This window comes from Emys orbicularis, chromosome 2, assembly GCF_028017835.1.
Source record: "Emys orbicularis isolate rEmyOrb1 chromosome 2, rEmyOrb1.hap1, whole genome shotgun sequence".
Lineage (NCBI taxonomy): Eukaryota > Metazoa > Chordata > Testudines > Emydidae > Emys > Emys orbicularis.
The window spans coordinates 6,198,543-6,215,288 of record NC_088684.1 but is presented as its reverse complement, the minus strand read 5'-3'; positions in this window follow the sequence as shown (position 1 = coordinate 6,215,288).

The window sequence follows — 16,746 nt, the reverse complement described above, 5'->3', positions numbered from 1 at the left end:
TCTCTTCTGCATCTGGAGTGACTGAAGCTGGGGACAGTGTAGCCTTATCTAGGAGAGGGAATTAAATTCCAGGGTCAACATGTGTTTCAAATGCTCTTCTCCCTGGAAGGAAAATAAGCTTCCATCTAATATAAAAGAGCCAACATCATCAACTGCCTCTCAGAGTATGTCCGTATGTGGGGCCACTTCCAAAAGGAATGAAGCTAAAGCAAACCAAGGCCACTTTACTTCTGAATGAGAGCATCCACACAGGGGGCTAATGCTGTTTAATTAGCGTGCTTTGAATTCACACCTGCAGTGAATTTGGTTCAGCTTTCCTGAAGCTTTGTCTTCACTACCCGCCGATCCGGCGGGTAGCAATCGGTCTATTGGGGATCGACTTACCGCGTCTAGTGAAGACGCGGTAAAATCGATCCCTGATCGCTCTGCCGTCGACTCCGGAAATCCACCTCGGCAGGAGGCGGCAGCGGAGTCGGCGGCAGCGCGGCAGCGGTCGACTTTCCCGCGTCCTCACCGCTAGGTAAGCCGACCTAAAATACGCAACTTCAGCTACGGTATTCACGTAGCTGAAGTTGCGTATCTTAGGTCGGACCCCCACTGCAGTGTAGACCTAGCCTGAGACTCTGTGTAGACACTCCCTGACTTTGGGGACAAGGACAGCAGAGGAAGGAAATCACTTAATGCTGTTTGAAGTCATCACACCCCTAAACTCCCGGGGACGACACTGGCTACTGAAATGCGGGCTTGATTCTCAATTTTGTGTCTGTCAGCAACCGGCTCGCTCTCTCGGGCCGTGGGGAAAACTAAATGCCATGACAGATCAAAGAGGAGTGCCTCATCTTTATCCCGGACAGTGAGTGATGGCTCGGAGAGGTTCCGAACACTCCGGGGGATGCTTATGTGGCTCCTGCGTTGGCTTAGAAAAACAAGGGAGAAAAACAGACTTGCGCGATGACAGCTCCGTGAAAGACTCTCTCTGTACATTTAGTTAGTGCTGTCACCACCTCCAGCATGTGTGTGAGACACGTGGACGTGTTTGTGTGTGTGTGAGAGAGAGAGACGTGTGTATTGCTGGGAGAAGGAGAGTTTGGGGTGTTTGAGAACAACTTTGAAAGAAGGGGATTGGGTCTGAAGTTCTGTTAATCTGGGAAAGCAGCATAAAGAGGCCTTAAAGACACACACACACACACAGAAATATCTGCCCAGTAGCAGAGCAGCTGTCTGCCAGCCCCCAGTGCATAGAATCGTAGAACTGGAAGGGACCTCACAAGGTCATCTAGTCTAGTCCCCTGCACTCATGGCAGGACTAAGTATTATCTAGACCATCCCTGACAGGTGATTGTCTAACCTGCTCTTAAAAATCCCAAATGATGGAGATTCCACAACCTCCCTGGGCAATTTATTTCAGTGCTTAACCACCCTGACAGTTAGGAAGTTTTTCCTAATGTCCAACCTAAACCTCCCTTGCTGCAGTTTCAGCCCATTGCTTCTTTTCCTATCCTCAGAGGTTAAGAAGAACAATTTTTCTCCCTCCTCCTTGTAACAACCTTTTATGTACTTGAAAACAGTTATCATGTCCCCTCTCAGTCTTCTCTTCTCCACCCTAAACAAACCCAATTTCTTCAATCTTCCCTCCTAGGTCATGTTTTCTAGATCTTTAACCTTTAATAATTTTTGTTGCTTTTCTCTGGACTTTCTCCAATTTGTCCACATCTTTCCTGAAATGTGGCTCCCAGAACTGGACACAATACTCCAGTTGAGGCCTAATCAGCGCGGAGTAGCACGGAAGAATTACTTCTCGTGTCTTGCTTACAACACTCCTGCTAATACATCCCAGAATGATGTTTGCTTTTTTTGCAACAGTGTGACACTGTTGACTCATATTTAGATTGTGGTCCACGAGGATCACCAGATCCCTTTCTGCAGTACTCCTTCCTATTTCCCATTTTGTATGTGTGCAACTGATTGTTCCTTCCTAAGTGGAGTACTTTGCATTTGTCCGTATTGAATTGCATCCTATTTCCTTCAGACTATTTTTCCAGTTTGTCCAGATCATTTTTAATTTTAATCCTATTGTCCAAAGCACTTGCAACCCCTCCCAGCTTGGTATCATCTCCCAGTGTAGCCAATGATTTTAGTTTATTGTTCATTTATTGTGTGCTTATAATTAACTAACATGTTATGTCATATATACTCACTGGATGTTAACTACAGTTACACTGTAGGAGTATAGAACGATAAGACTGATCAGTCATTAGAAGGAATAATCGTGTATTAGAGATCTAAGTAAGAAAGGCTGGAACGTAAGGCCTGTAGGCTGAGCAGGCCCGCTGACAGCAATTCCGGGCCCCAGGGCAGAACCGTCAATGGGCCCCCAGCCCGCGCGGACACGGTCCGCCTGACATTTGGACGGTGCTGCGCCTGCGCCGGTGGTGCCCAGCGAGCTGCTGCCAGCGGCTGGGTGCGCTCTTCGGGCATGGGCATGGCCTCCACATGCCCGTCCAGCGGCCTTCGCCGCCGCCAGCACCACCCTGTGCGTGCCTATGAGCCCTGGCCAGAGGCGACTAGTGGGAGGGACACAAAGGGGGGCACCAGCTAAGGGGGGGCACGTGACACCCCCAGGTGACCCCTCCCACATGACCTCCCATGTGACTCTGCCCCTCCCCCAGCCTGGGGCCCCTGCACTCTCCCCACCCTCTCCTCCCCATCCCAGGGTGGGGGGCTGTGTCCTCCTGCTGCGCCAGCCCGGCACCCTCTGGCTGTTCGGCTGCCCTTCTGGAGCCACCCCCGGAGAGAGGGCTGCCGCTCTCACCGCTCCCTGCCTTGCCCAGGCTCAGCTTCTGGGGACAGGAGCCGACTCTGAGCATACCGGGAGGGCTCCGGCTCGCTCGGTCACTGTCCCCAGAGAAGCTGAGTCCCCGGGCAGCCCTGCCCCTTCCTTGCCCCAGATGGGGGTGGCTGCTGGGTTGAGTGCCCCAAGCAGGCGTCTGGGGAGGATGGCCGGCCGACCCTTCCCACTCTCCTCCCCCCTCCGCATCGCCTCTGAGCCCTGCGGCCCACCCAGGTGATTTAAAAGGGCCCTGGGCTCCTGGCCGCTGCTACAGGGGAATGGGGCAATTGCCCCGGGCCCTTTTAAATTGCCTGGGCCCCTGGGCAATTGCCCCATTCCCCCCTCCCCCCGTTGGCTGGCCTGAGGCTGAGGCTGAGGCCTGCAAGATTTAGGCCTTGGAGATAAAAAATGCTGACATAAGTAAGTGACAAAAGAATAACCCTAGGCCACAAGACTACGTGAAAAGATGTATCAATGGATGATACTGCAAAAAAATTAACAGTGAAAGTAATTTTTTTTGCTTACAAGATACCCAGTAATCACATTCTTCTAACACATGCCCTAACCGCAGGGTGCTCTGTGTGTGTAAATGCTAATGAGATATAGTCAGAATCACATTATACAAAGGGGGTGGCCAGAGTGGGAAAATTGAGCTCCCTACGGGAAACTCCATCAGGAACCATCCCTTTACTGATGATCAAGCCATGAGAGACCCCTCAGACCCTAACACTATTATTAAGGATGTGAGTATAGCTATAATTGTAATGCGTGCATAGGTCTGTGTAGCATTATTGTATGCTTGGGTAATCATAGCTTTAATAGTAACTTTCATAAAACTTGTAAAACAGACTAGACCTCGTACTTGTGAATGTCTGTGTGGTCACTACACTGGGTCTTTATGTGTCCTAGAGACTCTATATCTGAAGCAAGTAGCAGAGGTGACCTACACTCTGTTGAGCTTGAAGCTACCCGCCAGAGCCGAGCCCACGGTGGTGTAATACCCCATTACTACAGTCACTTTAAATAAAATAAAAGGCTACATCGCCCGCACCCCACTTGCAGTGGGCTCAGTGATCTCTCCACCCATCAAACACCTGTAGGAGGTTCCACATTCCGTTCTCCAGCCCCTAACGGCCCACATTGCATGTGGGAGGGGGACATCGCGGCACGTACTCTGCGGAGTGCAGCCAGCATCCTGCACATGGCGCTAGCTTCCACAGAACAGCAGAGATGAGCACGGAATTAAGGCTCTGGGTTAGCCAAGACAGAGGTTGGACAACGATCAGGCTCCACGGTCCACAGCCATAGAATCAGATTTAGCTGACAATTTTGCATGGTTTATTCCCTGGAGGGTTCATGGCACATTTGCCATGTTGTGATTTTACTGCTGTTTTGTGCTCTCGTCAGAAGCTGACACTTATAGAGGAGAGGCAGTCACTGTGCTCCCACTCATGGAGACTTTACTTTGGTTCTTTATTGCTTCCCCTTCATTCTAAACAAAATTAATTCCGAATGAAAGTAAAGGGGAAAACTGAACGCTCAGCTGCTGCCCTCTGAGACACACAGTTCTATGAGAACAGGACCAGCAGACTAGTCAAACTGAAATAACCCTTATCCCAATTCCACACCTCAAACATACTTATTTCCACTCTCACCCTGTTTGCACCTCCGGGTTTCAGCTATAGTGCCAAAACAGCATGAGGAAGCTTGTTCTCATGCTATTTCCAGCACCATTAGAAGACAGAAATGTCAAGAATCTCACAAGAAAGTTTGTTCTTTCAAGATTTCCACCCTTGCTTTGCAGACTGTAGGCGTCTGGAGAGTTCAGATGATGTTCAGAGAAGCATCTCAACTTCTGGGGGCTTCTCTGAGACAGCGCTAAAGTCCAGACCTTGGTGGGTAACCACAACCCTTATATTGCCAAGCAGTCAAACTCTTGGACACTTATTAGAGATAGGTTTGACCATGTTCAACTTGGGATAAAAACTTTCCCAAAGTCCTGGAATGCCCAGATCACTCAGTTTGGATCAGGAAGTTATGTAGACAGGGACCAGCTATGCAGTTTGGATCTGGATCTGGATCAGAAATGTTTTATTTATTATGGTGGTGCCTAGCAACTCAAATCTAGGCCTCATTGTAGTAGGCCCCATCCACATGAAGAACAAAGAAGACAGTCCTTGTGCTAAAGAACTCCCACACTCCACGTTAGCCAGTATGCAGCAGTTGATTGGACGGATGAGCAAAACAATGAGAAGTTTCCTCAAACTACCCGGGCCTCTGGAGTCAGAGTTTGGATTGGGCACTATCTCCATTTGAACTATCTTTCTTAATTTTCTAGTTTGCCTGTTGCTGTTCCTAGTGCATATTCAAAGAGTAAGACAGAGGATTCCAGAGGCTGTTTACTTCTGCCCAGCGTGTTTAGTAATTGCAGTATCACGCTCCCATTTTCTACAACATTTTGTCTAATCCACTCTTAAAAATCAATACCTGAAAAATTCAGGCGTGCTTTAAAGGGAATAATCTCTAGACTACCATCTGTGTCGGCTTAGAGATAGCCTTGTAAGAACAAGCCGAATATAATCACCTAACAAGATGAGGGAGTAGCGAGTAGCCGTCTGCGCGGATTTGCTGCAATTTACCAAGAAAAGCTGTTTGCTTATTTACTTGAGTTTCCTTTCAAGTGCTCAGAGACGCCAAATTGCCTCGGAGGATGTGGCCGCAGTCCAACAAGATGGTACCCTTGGGAGCCCCAAATGGGACCACTCAGACTTGCTAACCTAATATCCTGCTTCCGACAATGGCCAATGTTGGATGCTTCCAATGCAGATGTAAACTGAACACTCATAATACACCCTGTGTGTGCATTTTCTTAGCTACTGGGTGAAATTTCTTCTTGATTCCAACTGATGATGCCTAAGTGTTGAGAACCCTAGTAATTTCTCTCCCAACTAGTGTCACTCCAGGGTCAGGTTTACTCACATAAATCTCTAATCCTTTCTTGCATCTTCCTAAGCAATTTGCCTCAATAATATCTCTCAGGGGCAAGTCCTACAGCAGTTTCTGATGGCTGGCAGTCAGGCCATGTGACAGGGAAGCAGGGACAGCCATCCAAACCAGCAAAGCAGTCTCTGGTGTATTGGCAGGAGACTTCCAGCATGATGAAGTGACCGCTTCAAACAACAAACAACAACAGACAGAAGCCAATAGCAAAGCAGCAGCAGGTTGTGAAGACTGGAGAGGCACACAGAGATGGCTGCTAAGTTAGATTTCCTGATTTTTAGTTTCCAGGATGATGCAACACTAACGAGCAGAAATATGAACTTTCACGCGCAAAGAGACAACACAAGACAAGAAAGCAGCCCCTGTGATGGCTTTTCTGATTCCTTTGAGCCCCCTAGAATACAAACGATTGCTGGTTTTATTGCTCTGGCCAGCTCCTTGGCTGAAGATGTAATGTAATGTCATTTACAGAACGGATGGGAGATTTAATTTCCGGCGCAGGCTTCTTTTGATACATTCTTTTCTTTTTACGTCAGCGGTAGCTCTAATCTCCCCCCTCACCCACGGCATGCAAGAGCCCTTTGCCACACTGCTTAGTGGGGAAAGGGTGCCCATTGTGAGTGACAGCTAATATTAAAGTGTCTCAACGGTGCTCAAGTGAACTTTCAGTCTCCTGCTGGGTGCACCGCTGAAGAGCACATCAAACTGGAAACGATGAAGATTATTTTATTATTGCAATACTCTCCAGAGGTCCCAAGCAACATCAACAGCCCCACCGGTGCTAAGAGCTGTACATCCATATAGGAAGAGACAATCTCTCAGTCAAAAAACTCACAATGCAATAAGCAAGAATTATTATCCCCATTTTAGTGATAGGACATTGAAACACAGAGAGATTAAAAAAATCAGATGTTCAAAGGCATCTAGGTGTTGCTGCGCTCAGCAGTGCAACACCTAAGTGCTTTAGGAGCCTATGTCTCCTTTCCAAAGGGACTTAGGAGCCATTCGAAATGATTCCTGACTCAGTCAGGCGTTGCAATGTTGAGTGAAGCAATGCCTAAATGCCGTTAAAAATCTGGGCTTCAGTGGTTTGCCTAAGGCACATGTAGAGTCTGTGGCACAGCCAAGAATCGTTTAGAAAATTTTCCATAAAAAAAAAAATCAAAATTTTCCTTGGAATTTTTCAAATGATGTCGCTTTGTTCGCAATTTTACATGGAAATAATTTTGGAATTTTCAGCAAATTCTTGAATCCCTGGCGTTCTCCTATTCCTCAAAGGTTTGTAATTTTCAGCCCAAAGCTTTGCAGGTCACCTTGCCCTGACTAACTCCCTCAAGTGTCCGTGTAGTTCCCAGCACATCCTTTACCATCGCTGCCCCTTCACTAGGTGTGAACAGAAGCCTGTCAAATCCCCTTCCCTTCCTGCCCGACTCACCTCAATCAATCGCTTGTGACATCAGAATCCATCACCCTGGAGATGGTGTGATGTAGCAGATGATGAGCTGCCTTTGTGAATGAGTCAAGTGAGAGTAGGAGGCATTTGATTAACGGAAGAGGACTCCCGTTCGCAGCCAGCCCTCTCGGTGATAAGCGGTGACAGCAAAGGAGAGACAGGAAAAGCCAACTGTCAGAGAGAGAAGGAGACTTACATAAATGTTAGTAGTTAAGGCTCTCAAAGCACTTCTCCTGTGTTAACTAACCCTCACCATCCTGTTATGTTCATGCCATGCACGCAGAGAAGTTAGAGACAAACATGAATACTCCTGCTGGAAGGTTGCAAGGTAATATAGAGAGACACAGCAGGCTGCTACCTAAGCTGCCTAACACAGAGAGACACAATTCTCCCCCTGCTACAGTGAGAACACGGGGCCCGCCTGGGCTGCGATCAGTGCAGGACCAAAGATGGGGAGAAAGGGGTCTTTAAACCCCCTTTGCAGCACCCAGGGGCAGTGGCACCAATCCTGGTGTAACTCTTCTGCCAGGTGGAGCCAGCAGCAACAAGGGCTGGGTTCAGTTTCTAGGGGTTCTTTTTCACCAATACAACACAGAACTGGCTCGAGACCCCACCCAGTGACCTGGGACAATTACACACACACACACACCCCGGGCGCCTCTAAGAGGCAATACTTCCCCTCTCGCAAGCACGGAGTCTGAGTGGAGCAAAAACTTTTAATAAAAGGAGGGAATTAACTCAGCATTAATTTGGGAACACACCGCAACTAGGTTCATAAACATAAACCATGAGTAAAAGACCCACCCCCAAGTAAGCTGGCCAGTGTCCTTTTCCCCTCAGCCAGGGCCGGCTCCAGGCACCAGGCACCCAAGCACGTGCTTGGGGCGGCACCTGGTAAGGGGCGGCGGGAGGAGCGCGGCTCGGCATTCCACGGGGGGGGGGGGCGCTCCGGCGGCGCTCGGCGGGGGGGGCAGCGCTCGGCGGGGGCGGGCTCCGGGGGGGGCAGCGCGGGGCTCGCGCTGGGGTTCCGGCGGCGCTCGGCACGGGGGGGGCGGGCTCCGGTGCGCGGCAGTCGGCGGGAGCGGGCTCCGGCACGCGGCACTCGGCGGGGGGGGGGGGCGGCGCGGGCGCGGCGCTGGAAGGGGGGTTCCGGCGGTGCTCGGCAGTGGGCGGGGGCGGGCTCCAGCGGCGCGGCGCTCGGTGGGGGGGGGCGGCGCGGGGCTTGCGCTGGGGGGGCTTCCGGCGGCGCTCGGCACAGGGTGGCGGCCTGCGGCGCTCGGCAGGGGGGCGGGCGGCTCGGCGCTCGGCTGGGGGGGGGTTCCGGCGGCACTCGGCGGGGGGGCAGCGTGGCGCTCGGCTGGGGGGGGCTCGGGGGCGGCGCTTTTTTTTGCTGCTTGGGGCAGCAAAAAAGCTAGAGCCGGCCCTGCCCTCAGCGTCTTAAGTCCAGCAACCCAGAAGTCACTTTAACGTGCCCGTCCCTTCTCTGCACCCTACTCACAGTTGCTGTCCTTGGCCAGTGAGTTCAGAGGTTCATCTGCAGAGTTCACCTCCCACCCTGGGTGGAAGGTGGGGTAAGGAGGCACCTTACACACTCTACTGCTCAGGCACTCGCTTGCCACCCCGCCAGCCGACTGCCACGCCTCTCTCAGGAGCTCTGCTCCTCTCTGCCAGCCACCCTGTTAGCTACTCCTCTCCACTAACAGCCCTGCTGGCTACTCACCAAGATGGCTTCAGGTCCCACCAGTTAACACAGCTCTTAGTGATTTCAGCTGTTAGTGGGGGAGCCTCATTGCTGGTGCACACAGTCCCCAAGTAGACTTAGACCTAGGTAACAGTAATTTCAGCTGTACAGCATAGAACAAGACTCTCAGTTAAACCTAAATTAGCTCTTTTATTATACTGTGGAGATAGGAAGAGTCAAATGATGTCTGGGGCCCTTGAGCAAGAGCCTAACCCACACCAGCAAGCACAAATCCCTATCTCTCCCTCTCCTTAGGCGGTGAAACCCATGTCCCCTGCCTAGCAAGTGCCATTTAGTTGAGGGCGAGTCCCTCCATCGGGGTATGCCAGGTACAGTTCTGCAGCCCTTAATTCACACAACAAGGATAACAACACTTTATTACTCCTGCCTCAATAACAAGGAGACTGGGGATCCAACACCACCCACAAGGGATCATTTGGGCAAGCAATCCCATCATGCTGAGCACCTAGGCAGGGTGGGTGTGCCCATGCAAATGAGATCAGCTCCTGAAGTCCTTGTCCACAGCTCACCACTAGATGTCAGGAGAGAGCTCATTCAGACTCTGTTTACACTGGCACAAGTTAGAGCAGCCTCAGGCTTGTCAAAGGTCATGTCTCAAGGTTGCCCTTTTCAGGTAAAGTTAGGCACCTCGCTTACCTCGTATGTCCGTTCCCAGATCAACAACTGCCCTATGGCATGAGCTATAGCCCACCACTGGCTGTACCTTTTAGTGAGTCTGCCCCCTCCTGGGGGGGTATAAAATAGCCCCAACAAAAAAGAAAATGGTTCCAAGGCCCACAAGTGACTAGGGCCTCTTTCCTCGCACGAAGGAGAGGAAGCTATCTGTCCGGTTCTGCAGGAAGTCTCAGCTCCCATCCTTCTGGGCAGCTGAAGACCAGTCTGCCTTGGGGATTTCAACAAAAGAGACAAACTGGCCCTGTCTTCTTTCCTCAGAGGGCTTGGGCTGGTGGCGTTCTCAGGCTGTTCCTCAGTAAACAACCCGGTGCCCTGGTTTCAGAGTGCTGCCCCGAGAGAACTGAGAACTCGTGGTGGTGGTGATGGGAGGGGGGCGTTTATCTGCTGTAAATTATACCCAGTTGCCTGTAGCTTTAATGGCCACGTGCCCTTTTCCCTCAACTATTTCGGCGGATTTGTGCCACTTTGCACGAGTTTTGGCTCTTTGGATTTCCATAGGACCCTGTTACATTTTGGCCATCCTTTGCATTAAGGGTACATTGGTAGGTAGCTTATAAATGACTCAGGGATGGTATAAGCATATTACAGACATGAGGAGTGGCTGCTACAGATGGTTATAAACTGTGATAAAGTTCCTCCTCTACCTTGGTGGGTCCTGCGCTTATTGGTGGATTTTGCTAGCCTCAGAGATCTTCCTGTGTTGGATCAGGAGTTGGGAGGTTTTGGGGGGAACCCGGGCCCGTCCTCTACCCCGGGTTCCAGCCCAGGGCCCTGTGGACTGTAGCTGTCTAGAGTGCGTTCTGGAACAGCTACACGACAGCTAGAATTCCCTGAGCTACTTCCCCATAGCCTCCTCCAAACACCTTCTTTGTCCTCGCCACAGGACCTGCCTCCTGATGTCTGTTAACGCTTGTACTCCTCAGTCCTCCAGAAGCATGTCCTCTCACTCCCAGCTCCTTACGCACCCCTCACTAACTGGAGTGAGAGCCTTTTTATACCAGGTGTCCTGATTAGCCTTAATTAATTCTAGTAACTTCCCAATTGGCTACAGGTGTCCTAATTAGCCTGCCTGCCTTAATTAGTTCTAGAAAGTTCCTGAGTGTTCTGGAATAGTCCTGTTATCTTACCCAGGGAAAAGGGACCTGCTTAACCTGGAGCTAATGTATCTACCGTCAACCACTCTCTTGTAGCCATCTGGCCTGACTCTGTCACAAAGCACATCAGTAGACAGTGTTGTAGATGGTTCTCAGCAACCTAGTGGAGTCTATAACAACGAACCATTTATGAAAACATCTGTTGACCCTATCTAAACTATTTATAAATATTATGAAGTGTGACCCACCTTGCTGCAGTCCCTTATTGGTTTCATCCCTATATTGTATAGGGCCTAATGTCTGTTGGATTTTTCCCATAAGGGTTAGCCCTGGTTGATGTTAAACATTTATTACTTGTCCTTAGTTGTAGCTTGCTGCAGTGTGGCACTGGCTCTTTAAGGCCACTTCACAAACAGCACTCACGGGATAATGGGCTGGGACCCGTTTGAACAAAGAGTCCGCCGCCCTTGTCACTCTCTGTTGAAACGTGCCCTGTGTTGGATGTTTTTCCAGCTGGCAGAGCTGACCAAAAAACACCCACATTGTGTGTCCAAGCGGGTTGGAGTCAACAACAGCCCTGACACCTCTGGTAGCCCTGCATGCAAGAGAACAGGCATTTGGCACAGATCCCATAGTGGGCTGGCTGACATATGCCTTGACATCTCTCCCCCGCCCTCTGGCTCAGGGTGATACACACGGCGCTAGATCATGTAATGGGAATGTATTCTTCTTCCCCATTATGGAGACAGCGGGAACATCTGGAGGGCTCCTAATGGAGAATCGCAGAACGTCAGCAGCAAAGGTTCAGTGCCAGAGGAGGCGGGAACGGGATTAAATGGGCTGTTCCTGCGGGACTCGCTCGCTCTCCCTCTCTTTGCATGAATGGAAGCCGCGCAGCCAATCAAAGGAAGCACAGGAAAGGCCGATGACTCAGCAGCGATGTGCATTAATGTTTCCTTTGAGTTGCTGCTGCTAAGACCCATCCAAGCTGTCGTTAAACACATTCATCGATGCTGGGAATTTGCCCAGCTGCCCTTTGATGAAATGCTCGATGCTGGGTCCTCAATGTAAACAGTAGGGTTGCCAGGTGTCCCGTTTTCAACCGAATCCCCGGACGAAAATGGACCCTCTCCCCAGCCCTCGCAAGCCCGGGGAAAATGAGCGAGCGAGTGAGGGTGGGGGAGAGCGCACAACAGAGGGAGGGGGGATGGAGTGAGCAGGGCGAGGCCTCGGCGAAAGGGCGGGGCAAGGGTGTTCGGTTTTATTCGCTCCGAAAGTTGGCAACCCTAGTAAACAGGCAGAGCGGAAGTCACCGATTCACCCCCGCGGGTGATCTGGCCCAGCACGTGTCTGCACTCCACCCGACAGTTTGAAATGATGGTACCGTGAAGCCCGTCTTCCAACGACCGCCTGAAGGCCTCGCAAAGAATCACTTCCTTGGCAGATCTGGGGCTTTAATTAAAAGTCAGGCAAAATCACAGTAGAGGGTCACTTCAAAGCAGGCACTCACTGGAATAACAACGCTTGGTTCTTAGAGAGTATCCATCCTTGGTGTTTAGCCTTCAAATCCATGTCGGCTGTTAGGACGACATTGTTGTTGCTTAGCCCTGCTAGCTATAGTGACCTCACCAATCCAGGCTCAGGATGATTTCACTCCCTCCAGTCTGTTAATATCTACCAGACTCCCAACTTCCACTGACATCAGTAGGCGTGGGGTGTGTACATGCTTTTGAAGATCTGGGCCATGGTGCCTAGAGCCGGGCTCAGTCTGAGAATGGTGGCTATGCCAGAGCCATGCAGAGATTGCCAGGTACTGGAATTATGGCCAGGTGCGGGTCAAATGCATCCACAGCTCTGCCCTATGTGCCATGTGCTTTATGCGATGGCATTCCATAGGGATGCCAATAGGGTGCTGCTCCCCACAGCACTGGGGGTGGGGGCCTAGCAGTGAAGGGGTCAATGGAGGTGCCGTTCTCCAGGGGATGTTACAGTGTTGTTACAATTCATTTCTATTATGATCATCTTCAAAGGTACCCTTCAGGGACCGGGCCCTGTTGGGAGATATGCTAACCCGAGGTCCCTTCCCCTCGTCTTTTCTGAGCTGGCCTGGCAGACGGTATCAAGACGTCCCTTGGCATTTTCTGAGAGGTGTAAGAGGATAACACTGTTGTCCCGCTCAATGATCGCCCCACTCTGGGTGGCTTTAAGCCACCTTTGCATCTGCCTCCCTCATACTGGGTCTGGTTCCCAGGGCAATTTAAAGCAGCCCCAGGGCCATCCCTCTGGTGGAGAATCACTGGAGTGAAGTGCACCCAGCCACCCACTCCTGCTGCTAGTCCACCATGAAATATTCCCTATACTGGGGAGCCAAGAAAGAGGGGGGCCGACCTAGAGCCACCCAGCTAGCACAGGCTGTTTAACCCCCATAAGATGTGCTGCTGGATTATAAAACAACAGTTGGCCTGGCCACTTGAGTTCATCTAGGGATGTAGGGGGTTGGTTGGTCTCTGCAATGTCCCCGCCTCCCTTTTCCTTCTCTTCCTCACTCTTTGCTCTCTCATTTCCCCTCCCGCACACATCCTGTCTTCTCTTTCTTTCCCCTTCCCCCGCTCCTCTCCTTTCATCTCCCACAGCCCTTCCTCGGCTAAGACGTGACCTTTCAGTCCCAGCAGGGTCCTGGTAACAAGCTAGCGAACCTGAGCAGGAAAACAGCTTCATCAGCCCAGGGGAACGCCAGGCCTGCAACCAGCTGACAGTGGAGTGGCAGCTGCAGACGGCTCAGCCATGCTGATGGAACTGCATTAGGCTTAAGCGTGAGCCGTATGAGAACAGAGGAAGCAGCCCTTTGCCTGTGCTGGACATTTCCGAAGCAGCTATTATAGCTCAGAAGGGCTGGGCGGATGAAAGCAACAACGGCGTTTGTGCTCCAGCAACGCCCCAGCACTGTGCAGGATCCGAAGTACCGTGACACCTAGCAATTATCTAGCGCTTTTTATCCCTAGGTCTCAAACCACTTGGCAAAGGAGGTCAGTGTCATCATTCCCTTTTTCACCGCGGGGGGAAAGTGAGGCACGGAATAAAGTGACGGGCCCAAGGTCACTCCAAGAAAGAACGGAAACAGTCTCAATGGTTGAATGACATCGGCTGAGACCAAGTTCGGTAGGTGAATGTGAAAGGAAAGCCAGAGATTTTAAAGCTGTAAAATTAATTTAGGATTTTTTTTTATTTGGTTAATTTATCATGAGTTAAACCGCTGTGAAATTAATCAAAAATCTTAAAACAAAACGTGACCTTTCCAGCCCGTCATTTGAAAGCCTCCAGTTTGTCTCATGCATTGAAATACTGAGCAAGGTCGTGGGTATTTCAGATTACGGCCTTGATCACATAAAGCTTTGTGCATGTGCTTCATTCTATGTGTTACCCACGTCTACTCGGTGGGGCGCTCTGTCTCCCTCTAGTGGCACCTCGCCGAGCTGGAGCTTGATGAGTCTACTACAGCACTGGCAGAGAGAGCGGTCTCCTTTAGCTCATACAGTAAAAGCGTATGCGTTAAGCTCCCGAGGTTCCCAGGTTTGATCCCCGCCAGGGTCTGTGGGCATTACATATGGAGATGAGCCATCCGCTTGAAGTGATTACTGCCGATATTGATCACTCGGCTTTAGGGAATCAAACTTGACTTTCCAGAAGTCAGAACCCACTGGTGAGGTATGTTTGCCACTTGCATATATTCTCAATTCTACCAAGTCATTAGATGACCTTCACTCACTTCCTGAGTTTCTCCATCTGTAAAATGGGGATAATGCTACTTACCCATCTTTGGAAAAGTCCTCTTAAGCGCTATCTAAATCAGTGGTTTTCAAACTGTGGGTCATGACCCAGTACTGGCTTGTGGACTGGAAGGCACTGGGTCGCGGCGGCTCTGGTCAGCACCGCTGACTGGGCCATTAAAAGTCCCATCAGTGGTGCTGCCCCCTAAGGCAGGCTAGTTCCTACTTGTTCCGACACCATGCTGTGCCCCAGAAGCAGCCAGCAGCAGGTCTGGCTCCTAGGTGGGGGGCCATGGGGTTCCACGTGCTGCCATTTCCCTGAGCACCGGCTCCACACTCCCACTGGCCAGTTCCCAGCCAATGGGAGCAGGGGTGGTGATGCTTTTGGGCGAGAGCCGCGCAGAGCCACTTGCACGCCCCCGCCTAGGAGCCGGACCTGCTGCAGGCAGCTTCCAGGGTGCAGCATGGTCTGCAGTGCCAGGACAGGCGGGAAGCCTGCCTCTGCACCTCGGCTGCACCGCTGACCAGGAGCTGCTGGAGGTAAGTCTGCACCCCAACCTCATGCCCCAATCCCTTTCCCCATCTCTGAGCCCCCCCAAACCTGGAGCCCCCACCTGCACCCCAAACCCCTCATCCCCAGCCCCACCCCAGAGCCTGTACTCCCAGCCCAGAGCCCTGACCCCCTCCTTCACCCCAACCCCCTGCCCCATCCCCGACCCCCCTCCCACACCCTGGACCCCTCATTCCCGGCCCCACCCCACAGCCCTCAGCCCCACACCCCAATCATCTGCCCCAGCCCTCAGCCTCTCCCAAACCCAAACCCCTCATTCCCCAGCCCCGTTGGGTCATGGGCATCAACAATTTTCAACTGGGTTGCCAGAAAAAAAGTTTATAAACCACTGATCTAAATATGGATGAAAATGAGAGTGTTCACCAGTAAGTGGAGATTCAATTGTACATCCTTTAGATAGGATGTAATGTCTTCAGTTTTCTATGAGGCTTCTGAAAGTCAGAAAAAAATTCACACCTTTCTGAGAGCTGCTGGGCTAAAAGGGAGAGGATTTCCCAGCTTTTGGGGGTGTTAACAGGAGCAGAATTAGAACCAGACTGACCTGGCTTAGCATCACATTGCCTGGAAGCACTCACGTGCCTTGCAAGATGGAAAGGGTTCTACATGGTTCTTGGATGTGGGACGCTCACCAGTTTGTCAATCTGGAGAAAGCAGTCAGGTGGCTCTAATGGTCAAAAGAGAGGCAGACCAAAGCAGTCTGTTTAGCAGATTCATCTGTGTTTGGACAGCTGCCAGAAGCAACCACCAGAGTTTTCCAGTGGTTTGAGTGACAGAGCACAAATAGAATCCACCGCTGGTCCGCTCTTCCGTTTCACCTCCCTCCCTGCTGCGTGGCCATGTGGACATGACAGCTCGGCAGGTCTCCCTGGATAAATATTAGGCTCTGTAATTACATTCTGCTGCAGATTACTTAATGATTACACGTTGCGGGTCAACATTAAACTAGCATGGAACCCACGGCGCAATCAAAGGCCCTGTGTATGCTAAGAAACTGGACAAATATTTTCACAGCTACTACCACCAGTTCTGCTCCAGCAGCATTAACAAGACTGGGAGCTCTCCTGGAGAGGGGGGCATGGCTGTTTTAAGCACCCTGGCATCCAACCCTGGGGTGAGCAGGTCGAACATCTTGTCTCGTCTCAGATTTGGGAGGTGTTGGCTAACACGTTAGCAGCCTAGCGTAGACTAGATGATCACAATGGTCCATTCTGGCCTTGGAATTTCTGAATCAATGATAGGTAACAATGTCCCATTGGAACATTTCCAATCTCCCAAGGGGATTATGAAGTTTCATTAGTGAACGCATGCAAAACACTTTAAGGTCCTTGGATGGAAGGTGCTACAGAAAGACAGCTCTCTAATACTCTCTGAAGAGGGGCGGGGGGGGATTTGATAGCAGCCTTCAACTACCTGAAGAGGGGTTCCAAAGAGGACGGAGCTCGGCTGTTCTCAGTGGTGGCAGAGGACAGAACAAGGAGCAATGGTCTCAAGTTGCAGGGGGGGAGGTCTAGGTTGGATATGAGGAAACACTATTTCACTAGAAGGGTGGTGAAGCACTGGAATGGGTTACCTAGTGAGGTGGTGGAATCTCCAT